This window comes from Schistocerca americana, chromosome 9, assembly GCF_021461395.2.
Source record: "Schistocerca americana isolate TAMUIC-IGC-003095 chromosome 9, iqSchAmer2.1, whole genome shotgun sequence".
In the NCBI taxonomy this organism is placed as follows: Eukaryota; Metazoa; Arthropoda; class Insecta; order Orthoptera; family Acrididae; genus Schistocerca; species Schistocerca americana.
The window spans coordinates 36,820,306-36,837,811 of NC_060127.1; the positions used below are offsets into that span (position 1 = coordinate 36,820,306).

Sequence of the window (17,506 nt, forward strand, 5' to 3'; positions counted from 1 at the left end):
GACAGGGCACAGCCTCCCCGAGGCAGCGATGAAGTGGGGATTTTCCCGTACGACCATTTCACCGTATCAGGAACTCAGTAAAACATCAAATCTCCGAAATCGCTGCCGACGGAAGAAGACCCTGCAAGAACGGGACCAACGAAGGCTAAAGAAAATCGAACGTGACAGAAGTGCAGCCCTTCCGCAAATTACTGCGGATTTCAATGCTGGGTCGTCTACAAGTGTCAGCGTGCCAACCATTCAACGAAACATTGATATGGGCTTTGGAAGCCAAAGCACTCGTCCAGCCTCGATAACTGCACGACATGAAGCTTTACACCTCACCTGGGCCTGTCAACATCAACCGTCGATGGCTGGAAACATGTTACCTGGTCGGACGAGTCTCGTTTCAAATTTTATCGAGCGGATGGACGTGTACGGGTATGGAGACAACCTCTGAATCCATGGACGCTGCATGCCAGCAAGGGACTGTTCAAGCTGGTGGAGGCTCTGTAACGGAGTGTGCGCAGTTGGAGTGATATGGAACCCGTGGTATGTCTAGATCTGGCAGGTGACACGTACGTAAGCATCCTATCTGATCACCTGCATCCATTTCTATCCACTGTGCATTCTGGTGACTTGGGCAATTCCAGCAGGACAATACGACCTGCCACTCGTACAGAAGTGCTACAGAGTGGTTCCAGGAACACTCTTCCGAGTTTAAAAGCTTCCGCTGTTCACCAGACTCCCCAGGAATGAACATTGTCATATGTGGGATGCCTTGCAACGTGCTGTTCAGAAGAGATATCTACCCCCTCGTACTCTTACGGATTTATGGACAGCCCTGAAGGATTCACGGTGTCAGTTCCCTCCAACACTACTTCGATATTAGTCGAGTCAATGCCACGTCGTGTTGCGGCACTTCTGCGTGCTCGCGGGGGCCCTACACGATAGTAGGTAGGTGTACCAGTTTCTTTGGCTCTTCTGTTTAAGGAAGGTTTACCATCTTCGGCCCGAAAAAAGCATGTTCTTTGAGAATTTTTTTCTCGGGATGTGTTATAGATATGGCAAATTTGGTCAAAATGTTTATTGATATTTCCTCTACAAACTGGATTTTTTTCGACCGGAAATGTCTAAGAGCAAAGGCGGAAGTGCCGTCGGAACGAAACAAAATTTCGATGTAGACCTCCACGCGGTTAAGTCACAGGTCAGCCGGCTCGTCTGAAATCAAAATTGAGTTGACGTTAGCGAAGTATGTAAGATTCTTTAGGTTTTGTACCTCGCTTAAGTTATTTGGACCATGGGAAACAATATGACGGCTATTTGAAAAAACCGAGGTTTTTTCCATCGAATTTTCGACTTTGTCGGCCAAGTAAAAATATTTATGGTTGATGGATCGGAATAAAAGCGGTACAACTCTTAGACAATTTAGTTAGCTTCGTCGGGAACAAAGAATCATGCCAATCGGTTCAGTAGATTTGCAGTTACCATACGGCGCGATAAAGAAAGCCATTTCGAGAAAAACGCGTTTGAATTGAATATTATGCAACGTACGTTCAATCTGCTATTCCGGGTCCATAAACTAGTCCTTCCTCTTCCTCATAGAGGGCGTTCTGCTCGATGCGGGACGTCCTGCGCTGCTCCAGAGCCGCTCGTACGGCCGGTGACAAGCGGTTTTCGACCTCTTTAATCTGGTGGAAATCCGAATGCATGGCGAACTGCGCCGAATAGTGTCCCAGGGTGACTTCCATCGTTGTCATGGTCTTCAGAATTGCTGAATACCCTTCGTTGAAGCTGCTCACTGCCAGGAAAGTCGCAATCTCCTATGTCTTCGCACCAGAATGCAAATGTTTGGGGGCTAACTTCCGAACACACGCGTTCAAACTTTCATTTGAATTTTGTGTGTTTCCTCCAAAGCACCGGTACAATAACTCGTCCTCCGAAAGGGCCTCGTAGATGGGATGAATCACTTTTTGAACTGTTTTGGAAAGCAGCTGGTCGTGTTGATATTCGTCCAGATGTCCGGTAGCCTTTGCAATGCGCCACTTGCACCAACTAGTTTCCCCAGCCGGACAATTTTGTTGTTGTGGGTGTTCTTCATCCGTCGAACACTTGTGGAAACACGCTGCCCAAACTGCCTTCTGCATCTGTTCCACCGAATTGGAATGCCGTGGGACTGCCAAGCCGTAGTACGTCGTAAGCTCTTTGATCACTATCAGTTTTAGTCATGGGCAAGCACAAAGAATTATTTTTCGCGGCTACAAAGTCTAAATTCACGATAAAACTGGTGCGTGAGAAAGACCCATTTCAGGCAGGTGCATTTTTTTTTCAACCACGAATAACAAACATTGCCGTTCCGTATTCGGAAAAACCGTTTCAGGGGTGGATTCTGAACACTTAAGGATCCAAAAATGCAATTTAAAAAAATAGATTTTTCATCTACATCTACATGATTACTCCGCAATTCACATTTAAGTGCTTGGCACAGGGTTCATCGAACCACATCATACGATCTCTCTACCATTCCACTCCCGAACAGCGCGCGGGAAAAACGAACACCTAAAGCTTTCTGTTCGAGCTCTGATTTTATTTTGACGATCATTGCTACCTATGTAGGTTGGGCTCAACAAAATATTATCGCATTCGGAAGAGAAAATTGGTGACTGAAATTTCGTAAATAGATCTCACCTCGACGAAAAACGTCTTTGCTTTAATGACTTCCATCCCAACTCGTGTATCATATCTGCCACACTCTCTCCTCTATTACGTGATAATACAAAACGACCTGCCCTTTTTTGCACCCTTTCGATGTCCTCCGTCAATACCACCTGGTAAGCAATATTCTAACAGAGGACGAAGGAGTGTAGTGTAAGCTGTCACTTTAGTGGACTTCTAAGTGTCCTGCCAATGAAACGCAACCTTTGGCTCGCCTTCCCCACAATATTATCTATGTGGTCTTTCCAACTGAAGTTGTTCGTAATTTTTACACCCAGGTACTTAGTACAATTCTCAAGGCTGTCAATTCAACTATTTATCGAGCTATCGAATTCCAACGGATTTCTTTTGGAACTCATGTGGATCACCTCACACTTTTCGTTATTTAGCGTCAACTGCCACCTGCCATACCATACAGCAATCTTCTCTAAATCGCTTTGCAACTGATACTGGTCTTCGGATGACCTTACTAGACGGTAAATTACAGCATCATCTGCGAACAACCTAAAATAACTGTTCAGATTGTCACCCAGGTCATTTATATAGTTCAGGAACAGCAGAGGTCCCAGGACGCTTCCCTGGGGAACACCTGATATCACTTCAGGTTTACTCGATGATTTGCCGTCTATTACTACGAACTGTGACCTTCCTGACAGGAAATCACGAATCCAGTCGCACAACTGAGACGATACCCCATAGGCCCGCAGCTTGATTAGAAGTCGCTTGTGAGGAACGGTATCAAAAGGTTTCCGGAAATCTAGAAATACGGAACCACCCACCCTATGCCCCACCGCGGGCAGCAACCGGGGCAACCACAGCGGCAGAACGATCTGGGGACAGACGGGACTAGGTTGACATCCCCGTGATACCCAAGTCCGGCTCCCCACAGTGGTGCCCATTCGCAACAGCCTCAAGCTGCGCGACCGAAGATAGTAAAACTCCCCGTAAGCTTGCTTCTTCAATACTGTATTTTGCAAGGCTATCTCATACTTCCCTGTGCCGAACACTTGCATGACCCATTAATCGAAACTAGCCAAGCACTATAAAGAAAAACATCAAAATGAAACTGAGTGGTTGCTGTAATTATACCTACCTCCGAATTCAACAACAGACAGGTTTGGCGTAACCGGGTGGTTAGCGATAGCAGCTGCTGTTGCTGTACTGATGAAAGGCTGAAGCTCTGCCGACAGCAGACGTCGCTGTCTGGACCACTTCGCACTGAGAGACTAGCCGACTACCCGGTGCAGAGGTGACCCGATGCTGAGGACGCGATAGGCAATGGCAGCGCGTGCGTCTAGCGTGCACCGGCGGTGGTCGCGCGGCATAGACTGCGCCGGCTGGACAGATAAGGCCGGACGCTCGAGCCGCCGGCCCGGGCGTGATGTGGCGTTGCGTGGGTCAGCCCTGAGCGCCCCTTATCTCCCTCGAGCTGCTGCCGCCGTTACGACACCGCTGGCTCTCTCGCACTCCACGTAATCTCACCACAGCACAGCTGACCACCGCTACTGCTTCCGGGAATATCCGCCGTTCGTAACACTCCACTAGTCGCTGTGCTCCGACAGATGCAACAATTACACTATTGGCCATTAAAATTGCTACACCAAGAAATGCAGATGATAAACGGGTATTCATTGGACAAATATATTATATTAGAACTGACATGTGATTACATTATCACGCAATTTGGATGCGTAGGTCCTGAGAAATCAGAACAACCACCTCTGACCGTAATAACGGCCTTGATACGCCTGGGCATTGAGTCAAACATTGGATGGCGTGTACAGGTACAGCTGCCCATGCTGCTTCAACACGATACCACAGTTCATCAAGAGTAGTGACTGGCATATTGTGACGAGCCAGTTGCTCGGCCACCATTGACCAGAAGTTTTCAATTGGTGAGAGATCTGGAGAATGTGCTGGCCAGGGCAGCAGTCGAAGATTATCTGTATCCAGAAAGGCCCGAACAGGACCTGCAACATGCGGTCGTGCATTATCCTGCTGAAATGTAGGGTTTCGCAGGGATCGAATGAAGGGTAGAGCCACGTGTAGTAACACATCTGAAATGTAACGTCCACTGTTCAAAGTGCCGTCAATGCCAACAAGAGATGACCGAGACGTGTAACCAATGGCACCCCATACCATCACGCCGGGTGATACGCCAGTATGGCGATGACGAATGCACGCTTCCAATGTGCGTTAACCGCGGTGTCGCCAAACACGGATGCGACCACCACGATGCTGTAAACAGAACCTGGATTCATCCGAAAAAATGACGTTTTGCCATTCGTGCACCCAGGTTCGTCGTCGAGTACACCATCGCAGGCGCTCCTGTCTGTGATGCAGCGTCAAGGGTAACCGCAGCCATGGTCTCCGAGCTGATAGTCCCTGCTGCTGCAAACGTCATCGAACTGTTAGTGCAGATGTTTATTGTCTTGCAAACCTTCCCATCTGTTGATTCAGGGATCGAGACGTGGCTGCCGATCCGTTACAGCCATGCGGGTAAGATGCCTGTCATCTCGACTGCTAGTGATACGAGGCCGTTGGGACCCAGCACGGCGTTCCGTATTACCCTCCTGAACCCACCGATTCCATATTCTGCTAATAGTCACTGGATCTCGACCAACGCGAGCAGTAATGTCACGATATGATAAACCGCAGTCGTGATAGGCTACAATCCGACCTTTATTAAAATCGGAAACGTGATGGCACGCATTTCTCATCCTTACACGAGGCATCACAACAACGTTTCACCAGGCAACGCCGGTCAACTGCTGCTTGTGTATGAGAAATCGGTTGGAAACTTCCCTCATGTCAGCACGTTGTAGGTGTCGCCAGCGGCGCCAACGTTGTGTGAATGCTCTGAAAAGCTAATCATTTGCATATCACAGCATCTTCTTCCTGTCGGTTAAATTTCGCGTCTGCAGCACGTCATCTTCGTGGTGTAGCAGTTTTAATGGCCAGTAGTGTACTTTGCCGCCAGTTGTTCGGCTACACTGTGGTGACCTTTTGCCCGCGTGGAGTAACACGACGACATGGCATGGACTCAATAAGTCCCCTGCAGAACTGCTGAGCTATGCTGTCTCAATAGCCGTCCATAATTGCCGAAATGTTGCCGGTGCAGGATTTTGCGCACGAAATAAATGTTCGATGCGATTCATGTCGGCGACCTATGTGGCCAAGTTCAAATGGGTGTGAATTCCTAAGGGACAAAACCGCTGAGGACATCGGTCCCTAGACTTACACGCTACTTTAACTTATCCTAAGAAGAGCACATAGGCGACGGGCGTTTGAAAACTCCGTGCAAAAATGAAAACTACTTACGTGTTTGGGGTAAACCTATTATCTTTCTTCATGGCCTCCTTTTAGACTTTCACACTTCGTCAAATGCTGTTCTAATTTGTTGACCCTTTCCGAATAATAGGAATTGTCCACGTCTGCAAAATAGCTATTAGTTGCTGCAATCACCTCCTCATTTGAATAAAATCTTCGTCCCGCCAGCCATTTCTTCAAATTGGGAAACAAATAGTAGTCCGAGAAAGCCAAGTCTGGAGAATGGAGGGGGATGCGAAGAGAGTTAGAATCCTATTCCCATCAATTTTGCGACCACGTCTTCTGAGGTGTGTGCTGGTGCATTGTGATAGAAAAGGACTTTTTTGCGGTCCAATCGCCGGCGTTTTTCTTGCAGCTCGGTTTTCAAACGGTCCAATAATGATGAATAATATTCACCTGTAATTTTTTCACTCTTTTCCAGATAGTCGATGAGGATTATCCCCTGCGAATCACAAAAGACAGTCGCCATAACCTTTCCGACCGAAGGAATGGTCTTCGCCTTTTTTGGTGCAGATTCTCCCTTGGTAACCCATTGGTTAGTTTTTTGGTCTCAAGAATATAGTAATGTATCCATGTTTCATTCACAGTGACAAAACGACGCTTAAAGGCCTACGGATTCTTTCTGAACAGCTGCAAACCATCATTGCAACGCTTCCCACGATTCCGTTTTTGGTCAAGCATAAGCAATCGCGGAACCCATCTTGCGGATAGCTTTCTCAAGTCCAAATAATTATGCAAAATATTATGTACCCGTTCACTGGAAATGCCCACAGCACTATAAATCTCACGCACTTTAACTCTTCTGTCGTCCATCACCATATCATGGATTTTATCAATGGTTTCTGGAGTCGTAACCTGCACAGGGCGTCCAGAACCTTCACCATCACTTATACCCATGCGGCCATTCAGGAAATTTTGAAACCACTTATAAACTGTTTTAATCGAAGGTGCAGAGTCACCGTAATGCTTATCAAGCTTCTCTTTAGTCTCCTGAGGTGTTTTGCCTTTCATAAAGTAATGTTTAATCACCACACGAAATTATTTTTCGTCCATTTGTTGACAATCACTCGACTTCTTTGATTCACACGAATGCCAAACACAAAGAAATAGACCAATATGGCTGAAACTTGGTGTTCATTCTTTCCAAAGATGCTACTAACTAAACATGACCTCGATACGCGCCGTTGGTGTCATCTCTCGGACTTTGCACGGACTTTTCAAACGCCCTCGTACACACATGCCCGAGGGACCACAATAATGGGCGTGCCCGAAAGTGTCGTCATCTCGATATTAAAAAAAAAAAAAAGGCCGCTGAATGTGGAAATGCCACACGAAAGCATGCCGGCTAGAGATCGGTACGTAGCCCTATTGGCGAAAAGGAAGGGATATCTCGCTCCTAGGCAGATCGCCGTAAACCTCGCTACCGCTACTCGACTTTTACACGTGTCTCTGCCAGAAAAAATTACCGGTAACTAAATCTGGTATTTGTATGCTCTGGGGCCTGTTAAATGCATCCCATTGAATCATGTCGTCGCCGAGAAGGAATTAGTTGGTGTAGGGAGCATATCGTTTGGGGTCAGCAACAGTGGGCCAGAGTGATGTTCCATGACGAATCACGCTTCACTGCGGCAAGAGAGTCTGACCACCAGAGAGTGGAGAGAGCGGGGAACATGTTACACGTCGCCTAAGGTTCATGAACGTCTGGCGTGCGGGCGCGGACCATGCACAATGGCAGATACCGATGTATATCTTCGCGCGAGATACGGTTGCAGCACAGCAGGGAGATTATTTCGGTTCACGCCCGTCTCTTCAGAGGTGTAGTAGATCCAGACTTTCTGTTTATGAACCACAGTACCCGTCCAGACAGGATCGCTAATGTGTCTGGCACATTGGAAAGTGAAGATATTGGACGTATAGAATGTTCTGCGTAGTCCCCGGATCCTGCTCTTGGCAGGCGTGTTCATCAACGAACATCCCGTACCCGAAAAGTGCACGAACTGAAGACCTCGTTGAGAGAGGCGTGGGGTAATATCCCAAGGATTCCGATAGCCGGCATAAGTAACAGGTGGAAAATTTGCAGTAGTGACCGAGGAGGGAATATTCCCTACTACTGAGAGGCCGATATCGACCTTGATGTTGGTAGTCTGAACTGTGCCGAACACGAACGCTGTGTCTGTTACCCTACTTTCCCACGTCCTCAAATCTGTACTATTTTTCGATGTAAATATACCACTCCAACTCCATTACGTATGTACTGTGTTTCATGCCGTTTATCATGAACTGTGATTATTCCTGTCCGATAGTGTGTGTTCCTTAGCGAGTATCATGCCATGTGTATTGATCAACTACTGTTCTTGTCTTATGTTAGTGATCTACATTTTTGTTTGAATCAGTATGCAAGATTACTCCTGTTTGCAACTGATACAGTCACTATTGTGAAGCCGAGTACAGAAACATCGACATAGAAATAATACATTTTATGCGAAAATAACTGATCAGTTTTGCACAAATTGGCTAGCTTTGAACTTTGACAAAGCACAGCTCATCAACTTTTGAACTGCCAAAAACATCCTACCTCCTATTAGCCTAGTGTACCAAAAAGAAATAATAAATATGATAGAATGTTCTAAGGTGCGTACTGATGAAAACTTAGAACTGGGAAAGCCGTATACGAGAGGACTTAAAGTATGTTATACATTATTATAGCAGGCCAAGTAACTCTTATTGAACGCTGAATTAATGAAACTGTTTTGCAACACGGTCACCAACTCTCTAGTGGAACGAATCTTACAAATAAAAAATGTGTTAAATTTCATTTATTGTCTATGTATGTATGTAGCGATAAAATGATCTTGCTGCATGAGAGCTATGTCGTGAGAGATAAATGTAATGTTTCAGCAAAAACCAGGAACGATTATATTTAAAAAAATTAGTTTTTGAAACAAAAGGTTGCCTCTTGTAATGTAGACCTCACTTCATTTGTGTCATGACGGACATAAGCATGTGTAATTGGCCTTTGTAGTTTTTATTATTATTATTATTATTATTATTATTATTATTATTATTATTATATTTCTTTCTTTTCTCAGACGTTATGTCTGGTCAAAAATGGAAAGTGACGCGGATCTTGATCAAGCGTGGATATTTCGATTAGTTGTGTTAATTTCTTTTTATTGGTGAGTGTCAGGTTTGTTATTTGGTGTTTTTTCTCTGTTATAATGGTTCTGTTCCAGTATAATTTGTATTCATCGTTCTCCAGTACATTTTGTGGTGCATACTTGTATGTGGGAACATGTTGTTTTAAAAGTTTATGTTGTAAGGCAAGCTGTTGATGTTTATTTTTGCTACATTGTCATGTCTTCTGGGGTATTCTGTATTTGCTAGTATTGTACATCCACTTGTGATGTGATCTACTGTTTCTATTTGTTGTTTGCAAAGTCTGCATTTATCCGTTGTGGTATTGGGATCTTTAATAATATGCTTGCTGTAATATCTGGTGTTTATTGTTCGATCCTGTACTGCAATCATGAATCCTTCCGTCTCACTGTGTATATTGCCTTTTCTTAGCCATGTGTTGGATGCGTCTTGATCGATGTGTGGCTGTGTTAGATGATACGGGTGCTTGCCATGTAGTGTTTTCTTTTTCCAATTTACTTTCTTCGTATCTGTTGATGTTATGTGATCTAAAGGGTTGTAGAAGTGGTTATGAAATTGCAATGGTGTAGCCGATGTATTTATATGAGTGATTGCTTTGTGTATTTTGCTAGTTTCTGCTCGTTCTATAAAGAATTTTCTTAAATTGTCTACCTGTCCATAATGTAGGTTTTTTATGTCGATAAATCCCCTTCCTCCTTCCTTTCTGCTTAATGTGAATCTTTCTGTTGCTGAATGTATGTGATGTATTCTATATTTGTGGCATTGTGATCGTGTAAGTGTATTGAGTGCTTCTAGGTCTGTGTTACTCCATTTCACTACTCCAAATTGTATCCATAATTTGTATTATTTAGCATGTTGGATAGTGGGTTCAGAGCAAGGCAGAACCAGAAAGGACTTAATGAGTCTCCTTGGTATATTCCACAATTAATCTGTATTGGCTGTGATGTGATATCTGAATTTGTTTGGATATTAAGTGTGGTTTTCCAATTTTTCATTACTATGTTTAGGAACTGTATCAATTTAGGATCTACTTTGTATATTTCCAGTATCTGTAGTAACCATGAGTGGGGTACACTATCAAAAGCTTTTTGGTAATCAATGTATGCATAGTGTAGCGACCTTTGTTTAGTTTTAGCTTGATATGTCACCTCTGCATCTATTATCAGTTGCTCTTTACATCCTCGTGCTCCTTTGCAACAGCCTTTTTGTTCTTCATTTATAATTTTGTCTGAACTGGGTACCTATCATGACTGTGCGCACATTGTGTGGAAACAAAACAGCCGATAGCTTATCGCGTCGGGTCGATTCACAGTTATGAACACACAAAGTCGAACCGTTGCATTATTTTTCTACTAAGTCTCAATACACAATTTTTCCACCTTGTGCATGGAGGTGAATATAAAATATTTTCACGGTCAATTTTTCCAAACAATGCCGTTGTACAATAGCCACTAGGGCCTGATACATCGAGGAGGCATCGAAACAACGATGGCAGAAGTATGATACTAAGGCCGACGAGAGTCAACGAAATCATTTTATTTCTGTATTTCGTGATGTGTGTGAGACTAACAACCGCATCGTGTCATCGCATTTGTGACCTGTCTTTCCCAAGCCAAACCTTTCTTAAACGCACTGGATACATTTTGCTAACAGCTATAGATTTTTTTCCAGATTTTATATTTTTAATAGTTATATTTTCTATATTTAAAAGTAGAAATATTTAAAAGTAGAAAACGGTCGGAACTTCCTATCAATAGTTTAATTCATCGACGAAAGAAATCCGCTTCTTTCGTCACGGAGCCTTCGAGAGTCATCGCTGGAAAACGCGCGATTGCTGCGAATCAGTTCCTCCATTCAACACGATATTGCAGTCTGTGGTGTCACCGCCAGACACCACACTTGCTAGGTGGTAGCCTTCAAATCGGCCGCGGTCCGTTAGTATACGTCGGACCCGCGTGTCGCCACTATCAGTGATTGCAGACCGAGCGCCGCCACACGGCAGGTCTAGAGAGACTTCCTAGCACTCGCCCCAGTTGTCCAGCCGACTTTGCTAGCGATGGTTCACTGACAAAATATGCTCTCATTTGCCGAGACGATAGTTAGCATAGCCTTCAGCTACGTCATTTACTACGACCCAGCAAGGCGCCTTTATCAGTTGCTATTGATCTTGTTAATCATGTACCGTCAGACCGACGTTCATCTTTAATGGATTAAAATTAAGTATTCCACCAGCTACGTCCGTTTTTCTAAAGTCTAATTTCCCTTTCCTGTTCCAGACCTCACGCCAGCTTGCTTGAGCTAAAACGCGTGCCTTTCGGCTTCCTCTAATATTCCTGGGTTGGCTCTCCTGCCAATCCACAACACAGTCCTGTGTTGATAAGGAAGTACGATGGAATGTTGTTTCTTAACAACACAGGGAATGCAATATCGTATTTGTCCGCCGATACCAGGCAGCGACTTTCAATTAAAATGCCTTCCCTCTGTACGGGAATTACGTAATGTGCACGAGTGCAGGTTGTAACACAGGAACGACGACAAATGGAATTTTGGGTCCGGCCATGAAGCGCACACCGAGAGCCAAGCGGTTACAGCGACCGCTCGCGTAAAGCGGGAAATACGGGTTCGAGTCTCGTGGCGGCATAAATTTTCATTGTGGTCATTTCGTTATGCAGCTGGTGGTTGTCTGCATACATTTCGTGCAGTTGCCTGATTGTCTGGACACGGTCGCCCGTGGTTGATGTCTACCAGCAGCGTCCGCCGGTCTTTGTCAAAGTGTTCGCGCCGCTTCACTACGGAAGGACGCGACACTGCATTTGGTCCCTATACCGCCAGAATTTCACAGCGAATAGAGCTGTGGCTGCAGGTATCCCAGAGCATGAATTCTCTCCAGACAATGCGCCACTCTTGCAGCACAATGGTCTCAGCGTGGGACGACGTGTGCAACTTTTTGTAGTCCCTTGGTAGTAGGCTTGCGTAAACGTTTAGATCCGGGTATATTTGTCATATGAATAACTTCCAATTTTGGTGAACACACTTTAACTCACTGACGGTTCTCATACGTTCGTGACGCAGGTGTGTCTTTAAGCAACTGTGAATATTAACCACTGCATCGCACTACTTTTATTCACTTCACTACATTGAAAAATGACCTGCATTACTCTTTAATGAATATAGTTTTGGCACAGAGAGGGGTGAAACATGAATCTATTCAAGTCTGGCTATCTACCCATGGATACAATTGTCACACATCAGAAGTGTTTTCAGAGTATTTGAACAGTTTTCAAGATATTCTCATTTACATTGCATGTTCCGATCACGCAGGATCATATTTATATCTATGTAGTTCGACCCCCTCTTGTCTCTTCAGAACTTCTTATCAGAGGTTCTGAGGAGAGAAGACGGGTTGCTGATGGAACTACACAGATGTAAAGATGATTCTGCGTGATCGGAACATGTAACATAATTAAAGAAACGTGCAACTGAGACTTAACAATAGATGACAATTATCTTAAATATCAATACAGTTGCTGGCTCTCAGTAGAGGGATATGTCGACCACAGTAGAGGGATATGTCGACCACAGTACAGATTTTTCTCCGCAACAACTGCCTCTGCACCGTAGAGGAATTCATAAATAAAAAATATATTAATGACCAGCGCGTAGCCATACAAGGTGTAACAAAAATGTATGTTTATGTGTAACGCGAAGCAACATTGAAAGTGGCCGTATGTCGGAAATGCGAGATTCTCTGTTAACAGCTGTTTTTAGGTGACCAGTGACTGAACTGAGGTTAGAGACGTGTTTTGTAGTCCTCAATTTAAACTGATGTCCTATTCTAACCACAACTTCGTGATGTGTAATCTACCAAAGAAATCAGTAGTCAACTATCTTCAGGAGAGCTAATATCACGGCTATTAAAACTAACTACTACGACTAAACCAAGACTAATTTCTCCCTGTCATTGGTTACTTGGAGCTATCCTCATATTGGCTACACGAGCTGCCACGTTACCAGCAGAAGAGCAGCATTCCTTGGCATTTGGTTGCAGATTACAGGCGATACAGGAGACTTTAGGGAAGAATGAATGGTAGGTAGAAAAATAAGAGCAAATAAGTCAGTATGACGACGAAAATGACGGGGCAAAAAATTAGAAATAACTTTTATCCAGACTAATTAACTGAATAAAAATAAGCAAACACTCTAGATTTAGAAATAAAAAAGTATCATGACATTTCAGATCCGAACCTACTACCTTCGACATGGCAAATTGTTACGCTATTGATTGCACTAGAGTATAACACTAAGTCAAGTTATATTTTTTACTGTGATCATCCAGCCGTAATTTTTTGTGTGTGTGTGTGTGTGTGTGTGTGTGTGTGTGTGTGTGTGTGTGTGTGTGTGTGTGAGAGAGAGAGAGAGAGAGAGAGAGAGAGAGAGAGAGAGAGAGAGAGAGAGAGAGAGACATGAAATACGAAATAAAAAGTGCCACATTCATGATTCGGGATCCATACCCACTGCTCTTTACTTCAGTCTTTCTTCTATTTACACTAAATCCATAGTGTGTACTCATTAGACTGTAAATTCTAGTTAAGATGCTCCGTAATTCTTCGCAACATTCACAGAGGATAACAGTGTCATCAGCGAATCTTTTCACTGATATCTTTTCACCCTAAATTCTAATCCCACTCTTGAAGCTTTGTTTTATTTCCGTCATTACTGATGTACAGATTGAATGATACGGGCGAAGGATCGCATTCCTGTCAAACCCTTAATAATTCGAGCACTTCGTTCAGCACTCCCATTCGTATCGCTCCCTCCTGGTTTTGTCACACACTGAATAACAGCCCTCTTTCCCAACAGTTTACTTTTACTATTTCGAACACTATGCACAATTTTATGTTATGGAACCCTTTTTCTACTTCCACAAACCGTACGAAAGCTTTCTCAGTTTCCGTAAGCCTTAATCCACTACCCAACGCAACGTCTTAAGTTACTCCCACGCGTCCCGTTTCAGAAAGAAATTGATTGTTGTCCAAACGATCCTCAAATTCCTTTACCTTTATTCTGTGTATTATTCTTCTCAGGAACTTGGTTGCATGAGATTCCAAGACGTTTGTGGCCTCGTTCTCGATTTTAGAAATTCCTAAGGAATGTTGTCTATGCCCTCGGGCTTTATGATCAGTCTACTAGAGGTCTCTAATAGCGGAATGTCCGTGCCTTCCAGACTGACTCCCGTTTTTTCTTATGTCGCGTCATCGGACATTCACTCCTATCTTCAACATACTCTTTACACATACCCGTTCTTACCTCTGCGTTTAACAGTGGGATTCCGTTGCCAGTCAAAGTTTACGCCTTTGCTTTTCATCGAAAAAAAAAAAAAAAAAAAAAAGATAAAATTCCTAAATAAGCAGCATCCAGTCGCAAAATCATGTTTGCTTTATTTACTTTTGCAAATCGATTTCAACTGATTAACAGCCATCATCGGTGCTACAAATACAAGAATAAAAATAAAAATAATAACAGTGACCAAATGAATAAATGTACATAAAGCAACGTAAAACGAATTAAATGTATATAGACGCATTAAACCATTTAAAATGCAGATACAAATTTAGCTTTCAACGAATGTGCAGTGCGTAGTAACACTGTCTTAAGCAGAGGTCAAACAAAGTGATACATCGAGAATTGACTATGACAACGAGAAACCATAAGGGGGCGCTGCAAAGCAAACCCGCCCTCTATGCGAAAAGATACAGCTAAAATAAAAATGAGAAGAAGAAAGTGAGGTAAAATATAATGATAAAATACTGAAATATCTACAAATATGATTTTGCGACTGGTTGCTGCTTATTTGGTAATTTTATGGTTTACGGTCGCTGCACAACTTGGGAACCACATGGAGCCAACCATTCAAAAGAAAAGATTGCTGGACAAGGATTTGGAAGTGAACTGACGAATTGTTGTGGCAGATTGGCAACGGCGAACGGTTTGGGCGTGATGTCGAGCGCTCTGTTTGGAGGAAACCAGTTCAGCCACGTGAAGCGTCAAGTAATTTTGATCAGGCTCTAGAGATTACGGATGTAGGCACAGCGCAGCGGCTCTTTATGGTGAGGAGAGCGGACGGTCGATAGCCGTGCGGCGCCTTGCCAGAGACCGCAGCCACTTCTACACACAGATAGGCCGCCTCTCCACCGCTAAGCGCCTGGCTCCGGCCCTCTTGCCGTGGCGGAGAGCTGGCCCCCGAAACGATCACCAGATTAACCGCCACCCAGTCCTTATGCACTCTCCTCCCACACCGGATTTTAACTTTTTAGGACACCCGACAAAAAATTCTATAACAGAACTTTCCTAATATCTGTACTACGAGTGTCACTCCAAAAGAAATGCACACTATTTTTGTAAAAATACAGTTTTCATTCTGCACGTGTGAAAGTCTTACAGTGTGTAGATACATCCTTCCCGCTTGTTTTCAAACTTAGTTCAACCTGTTCCCGCGAATGGCGCCGTCACAGCATGTCTTCAAGATGGCTACTACACTTGACGTTCGTCAGAAGCAACGTGCTGTCATAGAATTCCTGTGCTGTGAAAACGAGACATTGGGAATCATCCACAAAAGGTTGAAAAAGGTGTATGATTAGATTAGATTAATACTTGTTCCATAGATCATGAATACGACACTTCGTAATGATGTGGAACGTGTCAGATTAATAAAAGATGTCTGTAGAAGATATTACATTACACAAAATCTTGCATGACACTAATGTTTATTTTTTTCCTCAATTTATATCTAAAAATTCAACCAATGAGTAGGAGGAGTTGTCATCTAGAAATTCTTTTAATTTATTTTTAAATGTTAGTTGGCTATCTGCCAGGCTTTTGATGCTGTTTGGTAGGTGACCAAAGACTTTTGTGGCAGCATAATTTACCCCTTTCTGTGCCAAAGTCAGATTTAACCCTGCATAGTGAAGATCATCCTTTCTCCTGGTGTTACAGCTATGCACACTGCTATTACTTTTGAACTGGGTTGGATTATTAACAACAAATTTCGTAAGTGAATATATATACTGTGAGGATCCCTAGATCCTTAAATAGATGTCTGCAGGATGACCGTGGATGGGCTCCAGCAATTATTCTGATTACACGCTTTTGAGCAATGAATACTTTTCTACTCAACGATGAATTACCCCAGAATATGATGCCATACGAAAGCAGTGAATGAAAGTAGGCATAGTAAGCTAATTTACTGAGATTATTGTCACCAAAATTTGCAATAACCCTTATAGCATACGTAGCTGAACTTAGACGTTTCAGCAGACCATTAATATGTTGCTTCCAGTTTAACCTCTCATCAATGGACACACCTAAAAATTTTGAAAATTCTACCTTAGCTACAGACTTCTGTTCAAAGTCTATACTTATTACTGGAGTTGTGCCATTTACTGTACGGAACTGTATATACTGTGTTTCATCAAAATTTAAAGAGAGTCCGTTTGCTGAGAACCACTTAATAATTTTGTGAAAAACATCATTTACAGTTACATCACTTGGTTTTTGGATGTTATTACTATACTTGTATCATCAACAAAAAGAACTAACTTTGCATCTTCATCGATGTGGAATGGTAAGTCATTAATGTATATCAAGAACAGTAAAGGACTTAAGACCGAACCCTGTGGGACCCCGTACTTGATAGCCCCACAGTTTGAGGAATCAGCTGTTGTTTTAACATGGAGTTGCTGCTGTCGATCGCAGTACAGTTAGTCGGTGGCAAGCAGGTTACGTGATGAAAGCGGGCACAGCAATATTGAAGATTGTCCTCGCAGCGGCAGGCCTCGTATTGTGAATTGTGGTTTGTCAGTCTCACAACGTACATAATCAAAATCATTTGATACAGGTACAGGAGACACGTCAAAATTTTGGTAAAGGTTTACCATGTACATACAACACTTGATTTTCACAAATGGTACTATAATACAATATAAAAATACGCATACAATAAAAAATCTAACAATTAATTACAACTGATTTTAACAAATGGTATAATAATAATACAATTTTGTTACACATACAATAAAAGACTAACAATTAATTACCCCTTGCTCAAATTATCATGTCATCCTCTATGAATTCTTCTACTGAATAGCAGCATTTCTCCCACAGAATCTGCTGTAGCCTTATTTTTAGACACTATGGCTTCATATTAAATATATTTTTGCCAATTAACTTGTTATATATTGTCATCCCCATATACTGTGGAGTTCGTGCATATAATTTCAAATGGTGTGTGGGTAACATAAAACTATTTTTATTTCTTGTGTTGTATGTG

General features: G+C 43.1%; 1 protein-coding gene across 2 annotated transcripts in view; it reads right to left on the reverse strand.

Moving 5' to 3' along the window:
- The window catches only part of LOC124551337 (pyruvate carboxylase, mitochondrial), a 428,917-nt gene that overhangs the window by 258,088 nt on the left and 153,323 nt on the right, over positions 1 to 17,506 (reverse strand). Inside the window, exon 1 of one of the 2 annotated variants that reach the window (XM_047126362.1) lies at positions 3,788 to 4,010. The exons of the other annotated variant lie outside the window; for it this stretch is intronic. The gene's annotated coding sequence lies outside the window, so the exon portion shown is untranslated. Of the gene's footprint in view, positions 1 to 3,787; positions 4,011 to 17,506 lie in introns of those variants that run through there. 2 annotated transcript variants of the gene reach the window in all.